The 16,587-nt window shown below is 41.2% G+C and overlaps 1 protein-coding gene across 3 annotated transcripts in view; it reads left to right on the top strand.

Annotated features, from left to right (window-relative positions):
- FHIP1A (FHF complex subunit HOOK interacting protein 1A) overlaps nt 1-16,587 on the top strand; it is a 125,246-nt gene that overhangs the window by 17,451 nt on the left and 91,208 nt on the right. Inside the window, exon 2 of one of the 3 annotated variants that reach the window (XM_072121390.1) lies at nt 454-611. The exons of the other annotated variants lie outside the window; for them this stretch is intronic. The gene's annotated coding sequence lies outside the window, so the exon portion shown is untranslated. The remainder of the gene's footprint in view (nt 1-453; nt 612-16,587) is intronic. 3 annotated transcript variants of the gene reach the window in all.

The raw sequence follows: 16,587 nt of genomic DNA, 5'->3' as shown, positions 1-16,587 counted from the left end.
AGTAAGCAGTGACGAGGTACATAAATACTTTATACTCTCAGCCAGACTTGAGGCAACTATCTTCATGGTCAGCTTTAGACTAAGGGCTCTTTCACATTGGCATTGGTGCTCAGCTTCAGCTTTTTTCTGTTTTGTCTCTGTGATGCATCCATTATTGTCTCTGTGTCCGCAAAAAACCCCCGAAGGTTTAACATTGCTTTGAATACTTCACACCTGGTGTTTCAGCCTCAGCAATGAAAAAAATGGATGTTTTATTGTTGTAATGTTTTACCTATTTTACCAATATCCGTCGCTAAAAAGAAAATGATTGGTATTTCTGTATAACAGACAGCTGCTCAATTTCAGAACTGTCTCATAGGGAAATGACTATAGCGTGTTTCGTTGTCCCTTCCAGTTAAGACATGTCACCTTTGATTGAATGGATGGACAATTTCTCCTTATTTTTTTTTTCAGGACCGCTGGTGGTCTGCAGAGACTAACCGCTGATTCCTGCCTATGCTGTCACATCTCCTGCAGCTCATCCGTCACATTTTGCATAAGGCTGAAGGCATAAGTGATGTAGTAGGCGACTTCTTATCTGCCAGTGTTGTATGGTGCAGCTGTAGAACTATGTAACTATCATTTTACTACTAATCTGTTGAAATGTCTGGCCTCAGCACCAGGAATAAATATCTAGCATGCAGGTTTCTGGAATTAATTTTGTTTCAGATACTGGAATATTCATTAGCTTTGATATGTGCATTTATCTTGCTTGTCTGTGTAGTTGTTAGCTGGGAGCTTGTATGCGTCTCTGTTTTCTAATCCATTATTAATATAATAAATAATAAAGTGTGTACAAGCTATCAGATAGACACCTAGTGGTATACAGGAATGGGAAGTTAGGCTTGTCTGTTATTTAGATATGCAAAGAGGCAGCAGAGTTAAAATGAAAATTCACTCTAATATCATGAAGTATTTACTTGCACAAAAAGAGTATGCAAATGTCACCAGGAGCCAGGGGTAATACTTAAACTCAACAGATGTATGTTCTCGAAAGATCTGTTATCTGGGAGTCCCCAGTGCTATGTAAATTCAAGCTGAACCCAGGCACTTAAAATTGATGTGAAATCCATGGGAGAGATGTATAATATATATAAAAAATTCCTTTATTCAGAAGTTCTTAAGATACACAAAAAAATGGGCGAGCAGTAAATACAACACTGTTTACTCTTTACAGTGTGGAGCAATGCATATGGACGTTATATGGTAAAAAACAGAGTACAGGCAGTCCTTGGGTTACATATAAGATACCGTATATTCTCGTGTATAAGCCGAGTTTTTCAGCACAAAAAATGTGCTGAAAAACGTCCCCTCGGCTTATACACGAGTTAATAAAGTAAAAAAATACTTAAAAAAATAATAAACTTATATACTCACCCTCCGGTGGCCCCGGTGTGCAGCGCTGCTCCCCCGATGTCCGCGTGGCTCGTCTTCAGGCTACCGCGCCCGTCTTCTTTCTTCTGCTGGGCGCCATACTAGGCGCTGGCCGGGAGAGAGCAATGGCGCGCCAAGCAGAAGAAAGAAGACGGGCGCGGAAGCCTGAAGACGAGCCACGCGGACATCGGGGGAGCAGTGCTGCACACCGGAGGGTGAGTATATAAGTTTATTTTTTTTTTAATGCTGGGGCAAGCTGTATACTACTGGGGGCAGGCTGTATACTACTGGGGGCAAGCTGTATACTATTGGGGGCAGGCTGTATACAACTGGGGGCAAGCTGTATACTACTGGGGGCAAGCTGTATACTACTGGGGGCTAGCTGAATACTACTGGGGGCATGCTGTATACTACTGGGGGCAAGCTGTATACCACTGAGGGCAGGCTGTATACTACTGGGGGCAGGCTGTATACTACTGGGGGCAGGCTGTATAATACTAGGGGCAGGCTGTATACTACTGGGGGCAGACTGTATACTAGTGGGGGCAGGCTCTATACTACTGGGTGCAGGCTCTATACTACTGGGGGCATGCTGTATACTACTGGGGGCAAGCTGTATACCACTGAGGGCAGGCTGTATAATACTGGGGGCAGGCTGTATACTACTGGGGGCAGGCTGTATACTACTGGGGGCAGGCTCTATACTACTGGGTGCAGGCTCTATACTACTGGGGGCAAGCTGTATACTACTGGGGGCAGGCTGTATACTACTGGGGGCAGGCTGTATACTACTGGGGGCAGGCTGTATACTACTGGGGGCAGGCTGTATACTACTGGGGGCAGGCTGGGCTGGCTGTATACTATAGGGGGCTGATTGGCTATATACTGGGGGGTCTGTGACCAATGCATTTCCCACCCTAGGCTTATACTCGAGTCAATAGGTTTTCCCAGTTTTTGTTGGTAAAATTAGGGGTCTTGGCTTATACTCGGGTCAGCTTATGCAGGTTTGTTCTTAAGGTGAATTTGTATATAAGTTGGAACTGTATACTTTATAATTGTAAACCTAGGCAAAAATTTATTTTGGTTTCTACGACAATTGGATTTTAAAAATGTTGGGTTGTCATCAGAACCAGGATTACCAATAAAGCTTAGTTGTAGACACCATTAATAACTGTTATAGCTGGTTATTGTAGCCTGGGACTAAAGTACAGTAGATTACCAAAATCCAGAGGTCCGTTTGTAACTAGGGGTCGTCTGTAAGTCAGATGTTCTTAAGTAGGGGACCGCCTGTATGTCCTAGTCTGAATATTTTTTCACGAATCCCTCATAGACAAAAATATCTGAAAATCCGTAAAAAGGGTGCCAAATTGATATATACTGTATGCATAAAAACTGAATTGTTTGTTTGTGTGCATCAAGCAATTACTGTCCAATATCGCTGATATTCTAAAATTAAAAAAAAAAAGCATCTTCTGTGCATCAAGAAATTATTGAACCTAGATCTTAAAAATGCACATGTAACAGCCAATGTGAAATTCGAACCCAAAGAGCTAGATGGGAGAAAGTTATGTTAGTCCCGCACATAAACGTATAAAAGTCAACCATGAAGAATTTCCAATGAAGAGGGGAAATTCTTCTATGTGTCAAAGGTTTTATTTTTGTACTGCATCTTAATGGATGGGATAGTCGGTCAACATTAAATCTGAAAGCAAACAAAATAAATTAAATATAATAGTCTGGTAATTGTGCAACTTTGCTATTTTTGGTAAAAAAAAAAATAATGGGGCTGGACAACCTTTTAATATATTTACATAATTATTGCTCATGTTGGGAGATTTACCTCACTTCACTGTTATTTGTCCATAGTAATTCTCATTTGATAAGGTGCACATGACCTTCTACGTTTTATTGCACAGCAAAGCATGTGACGGCTGCACAATCGGCAGGCTAATGAGGTCACAGACGGGTGAATGAAAGTGAGTCTGAATGAATGTTAAAGTCCCTAAGCAACTATTTATGTGGTCATTAGTTGTGCTTTCTTCCCATAGTTAATCAGTAGTACCAATGGCAATCTACAAAGGACATGACTCCAACCTAAAGCTAGAAACAAAATAAATGCAAATGGAGATCTTACATATCCATCTCACATTTCACTTCCACTATGGCGTTACTATAAATAAATACATTTCCACTTACAGTACTGTGCTACACCACTTTAAGGTTACCTGCACACGTTGGCCACAATCAATGCAATGCAGTATCCGCATCCGAAAAAAGCCAATTGTGGAACGGCTGCTGGATTTCTTGCTGCTGTAAATCCCAAAACCATTCTGCAATCGGCTTGATTGTGATACTGCATTGCAAAGGTTGATTACTGCACCGCAATCTGCTGGAATTAGTGGCTTGTCACTTATTTGCTGCAGATGAAGATCTACACAAGCAATTATTGGTGTTTAGGTACAGTTCTCCTATACTATCCTATGAGAACTGAGCTAGAATTGTGGCTCTGTTTTCTATTGTTATCTTGGCAACGAAAGGCTCCACTCATCATTGACCAATAGCGAAAACATTAAAATTAAGATTAAAATTAAACATTAAAATTTCTCTTGATGTTTCTACATCACCATTGACATCCAACAAGGGCATTTTCAGCTATTTGGACAGAAACACCACTCAGCGCCCTCCATATTTTTTGAACATGATAAGTTTGTAATAAGCAGCACTTTTCCTAGAGCTGGCTACCCACCAAACTCAGTGATCAGCAGAAGAAAGATCTTAGTAAGAGTACTGACCTGGTACCCAATGGTCATTATGGGTGAACTCAAAAAAGACATGAAAGCCATGTACTGGAATTCACAAGAAAGCACCTAATGAAAACACAGGCTATGATATATTCCTATTGAAACCCTGTTCCCTTGTGCTCTGGACCAGAGGTTCACTTTCCCAAAAGACATCGGACCTAAGCACACCACTGAGGCAACACAGAAGTGGCTTAGGGGCATATCTGTTAATGCCCTTGAGTGGCCCCGTTTCAGTCGTATCTTGAACCCAATTGAACATCTCCAGAGAGATCTAAAAATAACCGCCCATGACTTTCCCATCCAACCCAACAGCTTGAAAGGACCTGCAGAGAAGGACAGCAGAAAAATCCCAAATACCAATTTTGTGCATTCATACCCAACAAGACTGGGTGTTTCATATAAGTACTTACTCATTAGGACACCTGGATGTCTATGCAATATGTTTCCACTTTTTGATTATGGGAAATGTTGTTTAATGTTCAAGTGGTAAACCTTTTTTTGTTATTATTTAATCGCATAATAAAAACGGGAAAAAATATCTATTGATTTTTCAGAATGCACCAATGCTCTGGTTTATGTAGGAATATGTAACAGAATTTTTCTGCTACATATTCTGCTGTGTTTTTCACGTGTATGTCAAAGAATGACAACTAAAGCATAAGGTCAAAAACACCAACAAAATGCCACAAAAATGCTTTGTGTGAATAGGAAATAATATTTTCCTGCTTATTCATAGATCCCAGTCATGGTTAGACAATACTTGGTGAGTAAATTCAGTCAATGACAGTAAATGAAGTATCTCCAAGGATACCACAGTACCAGAGGGATGAGTTGACTTGTTTACCACTTCACAAATACTTGTCACAAGTGGATGCAGGTGACATGCAGCTTTGTCTGTTTGCCTATAGGCAGAGCAGATTGTTTAGATCCCAGAGGTGGTAACACCTGACTGACTTGTTTTCTGCAGACGACGCCTATGTTTGGGGATGTTATGCGTCTTGTATATGAAGCACACTTTATGTGCCTGATACATCACTTAAATCTGACAAAATTCTGTAAAGGAACTGAGTTTGCTATTTTAATGTACCACAACATGCTATAATAACATCTCATCTGTGGGTATACACAGGACTGCAGTTAAAGCTGCTGAGAATTCTGACCTGCCACATATATACCATATTATAGTAGAAAAGATAAGCTCACTGGTATCCCATTCATCGAACTGCAGGTGTGCAGGTAACCCCACTCGGACCAAGATGATGTTCCACGTGAGACATAGGAAAAATGGCTTCCTCACCATATGCAGATATAAAATTGTTTATTCCAAAACCAGTATTTTGTCTGACGTTGCATGTTCTTTTCAGTTCAAAGTGTCCTCTACACATTTGTGAAAGGGGTGTTTATCAGTGTATCAGGAGTGCGTCACATGCCCTATGTTAAAGTTGCACAAAACATAGTGCACTCTGTCGGAGATTCATGAAGAACTGGCGCCACAATTCCTGAATCTGGCGCAACCGGCACACTACACAGGCAAACAGCTCTTAGTGAAATCCTATTGGGGCACATTTACTAAGGGACGTGCACCAGTTTTCTGGTGGACTTTGCGCATTCTTTTATGGGCAAACTGCTTGCACAGGTTTCAGTGCCACATTTGTGTTGCGTGTGACCATTTTGTGGCGCAGTCACACTAGGCACCTTGCGACACAAATTCCTGCACTGATCTCACGGCTTCTTTGCTTATCCACAAGTAAGGCCTTTTGCTTTCAAATATGTGCTGACCTTTATTGTATCCTTGGTTCTAATGCTAAGGTGCTTGGAATTTGCGCTTCCTCCCTCTCCATTCTGGTTCAGTTGTCCTGGCCCTCTCCTTTAGCATACTTGTTTCAATTTGGAAGCACAGCTGGCTCATTGGTGCAGTTCCGGATGTGGAACTTGTTCTTCACCAAAGATTATGGCTTATTAGTGTGTGTGCAAAAAAACAGGCGTGCACAAAAACTTAGAAGCACCAATATTGCTAAATGCCCCCCTCTGACTCTAAAACATGACAGAAATACCACAAATCTGAATGCTTTACTGTAGAAACTGTCCCCTCTGTGTGTTTCGTAATTGTGCATACCGTATGCATTTCTAGAAATTCCTGGTCAGCAGTGATAATGTATATACATATAGGAGTGTACTTACATTTTTTCAGATAAGAGCCTATTTACTCTGCAGTGCAAAGTTCTTAGTCAAGCAGATACAGCATTCTACAGCTGTTTGCTATATACCACCATCATAATGCAAGGTCTAAAGCCAGCTAAATTGCTGGGCTGTCTGTCACAAAAAATAATGCACCACCTCCAATCTGATATTGATGACCTATCATATGGGTCATCCATATCACCTTTGAAGAGTACTGATACCCCAGATGCTGACACTGCTCTCAAACATCTTAAAGGGGTGTTCCCAAGAAGACGAGATTCTTAGATATACTCAGGATAACAAAATAACATGTTCTCTAATTCACTTTTATTAAGAAAAATACAGTATAGATAGATATAATTTCAACCTGTCTCTATAAGTCCTGGTGTATACCATTTGGATTTCGCCGGGATTCGACCACAAGTCTTCTGACTATGGTCGGGTAGGACAGATTCTTCTCATTATTAGCTTCTCCTGTCTGCATGATACAGTGTGATCTCTGCCTCCAACCCCTCCCTCCTGCATTGCAGGACCAGCACAGGTACAGGCATGCACAGACACTTGCTGCTGGCAAGCAGCGTGTAAAGACTTACTTTACAAATTGTTGCTAAGATCTTTATACCAGGGAAAGAGGTATAGTAGAGCTGACTGTGTGTGTTACAGCTGAGATGTAGCAGAGCTGAGAGTGTCATTGTATTTTATATCCATATCATGGATCTCATCATCTCTGATCTGTCTCATCACTCTTTTTCTATGTGTCAGATACTACCCTGTTTCCCCGAAAATAAGACAGTGTGTTATATTAATTTTTGCTCCTAAAGTGGCGCTAGGTCTTATTTTCAGGGGATGTCTTATTTTTCCATGAACAAGAATTTACATTTATCGTTGAACAAAAAAAATAAACTTCTCTAACCTCCTTATGACTCTCCAAACTCCGAATTTCCTGCTGTATTTCTTGTGACTCCATTTCTATTAGAATCATTGGCCCCAGTCTCTTGTGTTTAGTAAAAGCACTTTCCATAAATGACCCTTCTTATCCCGGTAGCTGCTGGTATCACATTTGTAGCACAACAGTCAGTGATTTATACCATGAATTCTTTCCCATGTCACAACCTTCTGCAGTATCTAAAACATTTCCTAATACTAATGTATGGCGCAGGGGGAGCCGTTGCAATGGCGGCCGCTAGGTCTTATTTTCAGGGGAGGCCTTATATTTCTAAGCCTGAACAAAATTGGACTAGGTCTTACTTTCGGGAGATGTCTTATTTTATGGGAAACAGGGTAGTAGAATGTTAAATAAATAACAGTTAAGCTATTCCCTGTGCCCTGATGATCTAAGTACATTGTCATCACACAGCATCTCCTAGCACTAGATGGATCATGAAGTGTCTGGTTAGAGACACACCACACTCTGCACAATCTCTGAGTTAAAGGAGCTAAAACAGCAATAAGGGTACATTCATAAGGCGGTACGCCTCCCCCGTCTACAGAAAACAGCGGCGCACAGCCGCAGACACGTGGAAAGATAGAGATGCTCTATCTTTTTCCCATGAACGAGCCGCCATTGCCATCTACGGGGACGTATATGGGGCTGAAAGTTTGCGGCCGTATATACATCCCACAGACGGCCGTCTGAATTAGGTCTAAACCTGAGTAAAATTGTAAGGGGGTTAAAATGATCTGTGTTCTTTTGGTTCTGACCATAGTTTAGTTTTGGTTTCTAATGAAGATTTTGGTATTCACAAACTTGAAAGCGTTTTAGACTATTAAAATATTTCTAAGCGCTACAGATAAATATTTGCCTAAAATGTTATATTTACAATATGGTGCATTAAAACATGTCTATATTGTATTTTATAAGGAAGTACATATTTAAGCAATATCTGACTACATGACAAAACTTTGAAAAAAATTGCTAAAGATGGCAGAAAACCACTAAACAGTCTGTTGTGAATCCATCATAATGCCAGTGACATATGTGAGGTCTCTGCTGGAGCTTTCACTTACAATTTCAGAATGGATGTCCTGGACTTCAACCTTTGAATCTACGTTAAAGGGGATTTCACAACTTTTCACAAAGTTGGAGTGTGGGGATGACGGCTGGGACCCCCCACGATCTGGAAAATGGGAGTTCTTTACTCACTAAGTGGCAGGTTAAGCATGCATCCTGCCACTCCTTCCAATAGTATGGGATTGTTGGAAAATGCTGAGCACAGCGACACACCCTAACACAGTCAATGTGACTTCTACAGATTGCTGAGCAATGTGCTCTGCAATTTCCAGGTACTCGCATATTACTGATTAGAGTGGCAGGTTACATGCTCGTTCAGCCACTCCACCCATTATTGAGAGTGGGACCCCCATCCTCCAGTTTGCTCAGGTTCTACAACACCCCAGTTGTGTCTACAAAAGCATTTTATGATGCAGATTTTTAGATAAGAGAAAAAAAAGGTTCCATAAAGTGGGTGGGAAAGCACCTACAGCGCCATTTCTAAGCATAGATCTGGTAAAATAGCAGACCGCTTTTATTTTTGTTTTCTACCTCCAATTCCTCTTTAGAGTAATGAAATAGAAGTGGTTTCTGGAGCTTCCATCTACTCACAAAGTAAATCCGTTAGTAAGGGGCTGAAGCCAAGCTGAGCACTGCTAGTAAACAGATGGCAAAATCAAAGCACATGAGAGAGAGCACATGACCGAGTGCCGCCTTGTTCGGAGGCACTGCCACTTTAATCAGTCAACAAATACCTCGCTGGATAAGCTGGAGATTTAATAGGTCATCATGGGAGAGCTAGATTTTCCCTGAAAAATCCTAATACAGGAAAGCAGGCACTGGTAGAGTGTATGAGTTATGCTAACCGGGGTGATTTATTAAATTTAAAAAAAAAACAATTATCCAATGTATAACATGACTGACACTTAATAGACAATGGCTTACTGTAAACTGTTGGTGATACTATAGCGTATAGGGCAATATGTCAATGATTGGTAAAAAGTAATTTGCACCACTGATACATAAATGTCATATAAACTTCATTTATGTGCACCATCAATATATATACAAGTAGAAAGTATATAGATTTCATATACGGGCACTAATAATAATAACAACAAAGGTCTAATATAAAAAGACAAGAGTTAAAAGTTACAGCAAAAATACAATATTATAACAATTATAAAAAATTTCATTTAAATGAATTGTGGATCCACAAAGAGCCCCATATTAAGATCTAATACATGAGCTGTACAAACAGAGATCAAAACAATACCACAACAGAATCCATTTCCACACCAAGCTAGTCAGCCGGAAGGCCCTGTAGGTGCACTGCAGCTTTCAGAATACTAGACACAGAGGGGGTCATTTATTATGGCCTTTCAAACAGAAAACTTTCTGCGCCTCTTATGGCTTAATTAATGAAGTGTCGGTGCCACAATATTGGCGTTTTTCAACAGTCTCGACTTGTTCTATTTTTGGGCGCAAAATTTTGGCGTGCTTGTGAATCCAACAGTTTTCTTCCATTAATATTTTTAAAAAATGTTCTCATTTTTTGTCGCAATTTGTGAGGACGAGACCATCTAAAAGCTGGCCTAGGAAGTTCTACACCCTTTAGTCCGTGCGCCAATTCATTTCTTGCACCATAAACTTATATCTCACAAAAAAATATAGCACCGTTTCAGCGCCAAAATTAATTGCCCCTCAGAGATACCACCAGCCTTCTCAAATTGCCTCCAGAGCCACGAGTAATCTGGGCTGTTCAGACACTTATCCCCCTGGATCCACAATCCATTTATACCAATTTTTATTGTATTTTTGTAACTTTTTAACTGTTGTCTTTTTATCTTTGATCTTTGTTACTATAAGTGGTCCGCATATATGAAGTTTAAGTGATATTTATATGAAATCTATATGATATTGGTGGTGCACATATATGAAGTTTATATAAATGTATATGATATCAGTGGATCATAAATGAAAATTATATATTACTTTTTACCAGTCATTTATATATCACCTTTTCCACTGGAGTATCACTAACAGTTTCTAATAAACCATTATCAGTCTTGATGTACTTTGGACAATTTTTATTTTCTACAGTATTTAAAGAGGCCTGTCACCCCCGAAAAATACCCCCACTAAATTAGTTCCCCCTAATCCTAAACCCAGCCCTTTTATATTTATTGAATTTTTATTAAAATGTGTGTGTGCATACTTAGTTTTAAACGATCCGACCTCTTAGCAAATAATGTCAGTCGGGGACATGTAAGAATCACCGGCACAGGGCATGTATAGAACAATCGGTGCCGGGTCTATGCGATGTGGTGTGCTGACAGCGGCCGCAGAGGGGCTTATTCACAGCGCCGGCCAAATATTCAACCGCCGCTGTGCATAAACCCCTCTGCTGCTGCCGGCGATTCTTACATGTCCCTGACTAACAGGGGTGTGGAGGGGGTTTGTCGTCTGGCCCCCTCATGAATACGGTCGACTGCCCGGGGACCTGTACAACAATCCGACCTCTTATTTGATAAGAGGTCGGATCGTTTAAAACTAAGTATGCACACACACACATTTTAATAAAAATTCAATAAATATAAAGGGGCTGGGGACAGGATTAGGGGGAACTAATTTGGTGGGGGTATTTTTTCGGGGGTGACAGGTCCTCTTTAATAGATCATTCTGGTTAACATAACTCATACACTGTACTAGAGACTGCTTTCCTATATTATATTTTGCCACCTCCACGCCAAGGTGGTATAGGTGGGCAATGGAAAGGGGAAGTTCCTGATGCCGATTGTAGTGCAATTAGTAGAATTGATCTAGGTGCACGGACAGAGCCTCTTAGTATATCCTGCATGGTGTGCGGGGCAAGGGGGACATGGAGAGCTGGAGTATGTCTGATGTGTCAGTTTGACTTTGTATATGGAAAATCTGCACTGTAATACAGTGGCGTTGTAGTGTGTAGGATTTATCCAAATCCTATACACACACTGTAGAAAAAATTCACAGCGCGAACGGCTTTCAACTCAGTGGGGCAGATTTATCAAGCTGTCTGAAAGTCAGAATATTTCTAGTTGCCCATGGCAACCAATCACAGCTCAGCTTTCATTTTACCAATGCTCATGAATATTTCAAAGGGGAGCTGTAATTGGTTGCCATGGGCAACTAGAAATATTCTGACTTTCAGACAGCTTGATAAATCTGCCCCAGTATTTATGATCCTCAGCATATCATTTATCGGCTGTGGATTGCAGTGTGGAATTCAACATTGAGCTTTGCTTGCGATCTCGGTAAAATCACGGTGTAAAGATGTATCAGAAATCATTGGTTTCCTGCTTGTTTCTGATGCTTGTGGAAAGGTTGGGGGCTTACCACCGGTGTAAATTCAGAAGCCATTCAACAACCAGTGCAGATAACATTACTCCTCTTAAAAAGTGCTTTATTCTCCAGGGTTTTACTGTTTTCAGCATGTTGTGTGTCTTCTCTTTCCCTCTATTCTTTTATTCTTTGTCTGTTCTGGCTTCCAGGTGTTCTGCAGGAATATACTGTACTTCTAGTCTTCACTAAAGGCTCTCTCCTACCACTTAGATGCATCTTCTGCTTCTCATGATCCAAGTATTCCCCAACACATTCAATTGATGACTTTTCTTTGGAGATTCCAGTCTGTTTTTTCTGAAAACACCATGTCTTGATCTTCACAGCAGTTGCCTTGGGCTGTTATTCTGCAGATTTTTTTTTACTTATGTTAGAAGGGGTTGAATGTTATTTTATATAAATAGTTTGCACTTCAATCTATCTAAAAGAATTCACCAACTCCAAATGTTGTTATCCCCAGTCCAGCGTACTTCACTGACAATTGTAGACATAGTTGATGAGTCTTTCACTTTTTAGCATACATAGTGCCTTCTCATACTTCTAAAAGATTTACATTACTTATTTTTCGTAGTGATGGCTCTTCATAGCAGGACATGTCTTCAGACCCACTGGATCAGCTTCTACCACTGGAAGCATGGATGCCTGTGTACAAATGACTGGATAAGTAGGATACCTTTTCGATTGTCATTGGTGATTAATCCAAAATCCAAGACAAGGAAGCAGCACGTAAAAACTAGTGTTTTATTTCACCACTGGAAATTCATTGGTGATTAAACACAGGTTGCAAACAGCAGACTGCACATGAGATTGAGCATGTTCATGTACAGGTAGCCTTATTTGCACAATTGGCCTCCATGATATAAACCACATTTACTATGTATTTTGGCCAATTTTTTTGTCAATTTCCATAGATTAATGGGCAGATGGCTTGGCTTGCCAACATAGTGACATTACTTAAGATGTACCCAAGAATTATATTTTGAATTAAGAACATGAATGCAGGGACGAAGCTAGGAGAAGCAGGACCCTACAGCATAGCATTTCTTATCAGCGCTGCTCATTCATGCTGTGCAGTGTGGAAGATGTGCACTGTTATATACATATTGTGGCTCATTTACTAAGAGTCCAGGGATCCGACGATTTGCGCGGCATTTAGAAGGGGATTGTGCCGCACGAGATTGGATTTTGGGGCATCGGCGCCGGCTTTCATGTGACAGAAATAGGGGGGGGCGTGCCGTCGGACGATCAGACGGATTTGGACTAAGCGCGAGATTTAACATAAGAAGGTGAACTCCGGTGGACCTGAGTGGGGAGCGATACATGCAGGATCTCGGGCACAGGATCTACATGGATCGTGGCAGACTTCATCCTCGTCAGACAACGCACCTTGGGGATCTCGCACGGACCAGGGAAGTAAAAGTGCCCCATGTGCAGCATAATGGTGGGTCATTTATTATTAACAGAAAAATGGCTGATTTTTTTTCCCTCTTTGCGCCTCTCGTGCCTTAATGAAGTTTTGGCGCCACAATATTGGTGTTTTCCAACACTCTCGACTTGTTCTAATTTTGGGCATGAAACAGTTTTCTGGCACTTCTATTTTTCCCGACTCATTTTGTGGCACAAAAAGAGAGTAGCTAAAAGCTGGTCTAGGGAGTTCTAAACCTTCTAGTCCATGTAGCAATTCATTAATCCCTTGTGCCACAAACTTGCATCCCACTGAAAAATATAGGACGGTTCCAGCGCCATCCTGCGCCCCAATTAATAAATGCTCCTCAATACGTATATAATAGTACACATGCTCCATTCTTTAGTTTGTCAGGTCAGATGCCAGGGCCCCCTGACACCGCGGGCCCTATATCAGCTGCTATGGCTGCTACCATTGTAGTTAAGCCCCTCCATGAAAGTTGCACCCTGAAATAAACAAAGAAAATAAAAGCAATTGAGGAGATTATCCGGTAGAAGTGTTTAAATGGTGCAGTGTTTCCTTAAAGAGGACCTGTCCCCAGATTTTGACCACCCTGACTAACAATGCCTGCTGCTAAAGGTTTACAAGTCCTCCCCATATCACCTAAAATCAGCTGCCAGTGGGACACTGTACCTTAATGAAAGATGATTTTCTGATATGCATATTAGCTTTCCTGACTCATGTCTGGTATCTGTGACTCTTCTCTCTGGCAGTGAACCATGCCCCATTATTTTGATTGACAGCTCTGTGTCTCTTCAAATCACTGCTCTGCCCCCATGTACCCAGGGACTGTCTGCTAATATTCAACTACAGACATATAAAGCTCTATGTACAGATGGGAAATATTTAGTCATTTTTTTACATGGTACCTTGTGTTACATTCATGACATGTGACCAGAGTGACATCATAGCAGGTCATTTAGCCTTCTAAGAATAGCAAACTGTACACCATGTATATGATTACAAGAAATCACAGCAGCCTCCATGGAGGAGTAGAAGTCCATGGAGGCTGCTGTGACTTCATGTGGTCAGATACATGCATGGGGTACAGTTTTCTATGTTAAGAGGGTAAAGGACCTGAGATGATGTCAGTCTGGTCACATTACATGAACTGACACCAGTAAGGAGGCTTATGGTATGGGGAGTATTAGATGGAAGGGATCAGATGAGCAGGATACACCCTCTTTGATGCCAGATAATATAAGATAAAAGGTGATTTATATGGATGTAAGCGAAACAATTTTTAGCTTAAAGAAGATGTCAGTTAGTTACGAGGGCTCTATGGGTACCTGTCACTGGTTGTATATGCTCAAATATTTTGACAGCTTCCCTACAATGTAATCTTTAAGTTGGATTCACATTTTTCCGCGATCAGTGCCGTACCACGGATTGATCCCTCTGCTGGGGACTCAACTCTGTGCATGATATTGATTTGTCACGTACAGATTTGTTTTTTCCCCAATATGCAGCAGAGACAACACTGCGTATGGGGGATGTATATACGTAGCATTTCGTATTACAATCTTATTACAACAAGGACATCAAGGGTTTCAGTATACATACAGTAATTTAGCTGTTAGTGCAAGACCTAGATTCTTTGGCTCGATGATAAAGATAATATGAACTAAAACTCAGCAAAAAAAAGGAGGTCAATCAAGTGACTTATATAATAGGTGTCTCACCCAGTACACCTCCCATGCTTGAGGCTCCCACATCTCAAATTACATGTAAAGTAATATCACATCTTGATGACAAACAGCTCTATAACAAAGTTGTATAGACTCTAAGGGGCATTTTTATCAGGATCTCTGTGCTACGTTAGTGGCGTAGAGGCCCCGAAATAATTGCAAATCTTAGCTTATTGCTAGCACTTGCGATTATTTGCCCTAATCGGCCACCTTTACACCAGTGGGGTGTGAAGGGGCACGCAGCCGGCTGAGGGGTGGGTGGCGGGCCTATCACATGCTGCTGCACAAGCTTATATATTGCCTAACATATAAATAGCATTAAACATTACTTATTTTCATAAAAGTGGCAAAGAATAAAGTAACCATGGAATGGGACCTGGATTTTATACTACTGTGGCGTGGCTGCAATTGAACAGTTCCTCGGTCTGGTGTTTGCTGTCAGACCCCCACCAAGGGATAGTTCATCAATAGCTAAGTCCTTAAATGGATTGGTTGTGGGTTTAAGCATTATTTTTTTATTATCATGAATAAAATATAAAACAGAGTTCCCACAAGTTTCACAATGCTAATAAAGATTATCCAGCAAATCTGGATCTTGACATGCAGAGTAAAAGTACAAAATATTCCAATAAATAGGATGACCTTAAAATAATAATCTTTGTGATGGTAATGAAATAGGTAATATATTAATGTATAAATACTATCTATTTGTGCATATTTCGAGTAAATATCATCCCTTGGTTGTAGTTTTCTTTGTCCACAAAGAAATATTGTTTTCTTACTACAGATTACTGTCTGATTTCGCATTTGATATCTGCAGATTCTGATATATAGTTCCTTGTAATGATTCTATAACATTATACGGGCTGCTATGTTGTATTCACTGGATAATATAATTAACCCCTTAACAACTTGGCCCTTTTTTGTTTTTCATTTCCATTTTTCACATTTTGTCTCGGGTGTCCCCGGATCGCGGGCACACCCCTGCCCCTCTCTGTGGTGTGGCGCCCCATGACCTTCACTTACCTCTCCACAAAGAGGCTAAGCCCCATGCACCGGCACTCAAAGATTTAAAGGGCCAGCGCACTGCTGATTGGCACTGGCCACTTCCGGGTTTCCATAAAGACTGGCAGCTCCCATCATTCTCTGCTGGATTTCTGAGCTCATAGCCTAAGAGAAAGGTTTCCTGCATTGTTCCTGTGACCTTCCTGTTCCCTTCTGCGTTTATCTCTTGTTGTGACCTCGGACCTGACCTTTGACCTCTGCATCTTTGCTGCCTGCTCTAACAACCAGCCTGCTTCTGACCACGAGCCAGGACTACTATTCTGTACTGCAACCTTGGCTGCCACTACGGGCTAGTCACACCTGTGGAACGACCTGTTGGCACCCTGCCGCAGCAAGACCGACCCGCTTTGCTACGGGCTCTGGTGAAGACCTAGTACAATCTCCCGTGGTGGTCCAGGGGTCCGCTGACCCCGAACCCTGACACTTCTTCATGCAGCTGGAGCTGACGTGTGAAGTAAAGATACGTCACATGTCGGTAAGGGGTTAAAGGCTGTGCTCTCGCCACGATGCCTCTTCAAAAAGTTGTAAGGCAGGGGCTGATCTGAGGTTGGTGATGTTTACCTCTACTTGCACAAACTCGCTCTGTTTGAACAACCCTTTAAATGT

The sequence above is a fragment of the Engystomops pustulosus genome, chromosome 1 (assembly GCF_040894005.1).
Source record: "Engystomops pustulosus chromosome 1, aEngPut4.maternal, whole genome shotgun sequence".
Classification (NCBI taxonomy): Eukaryota; Metazoa; Chordata; class Amphibia; order Anura; family Leptodactylidae; genus Engystomops; species Engystomops pustulosus.
The sequence above is the reverse complement of the archived record's forward strand: the minus strand, read 5'-3'. Positions and strand labels throughout refer to the sequence as shown.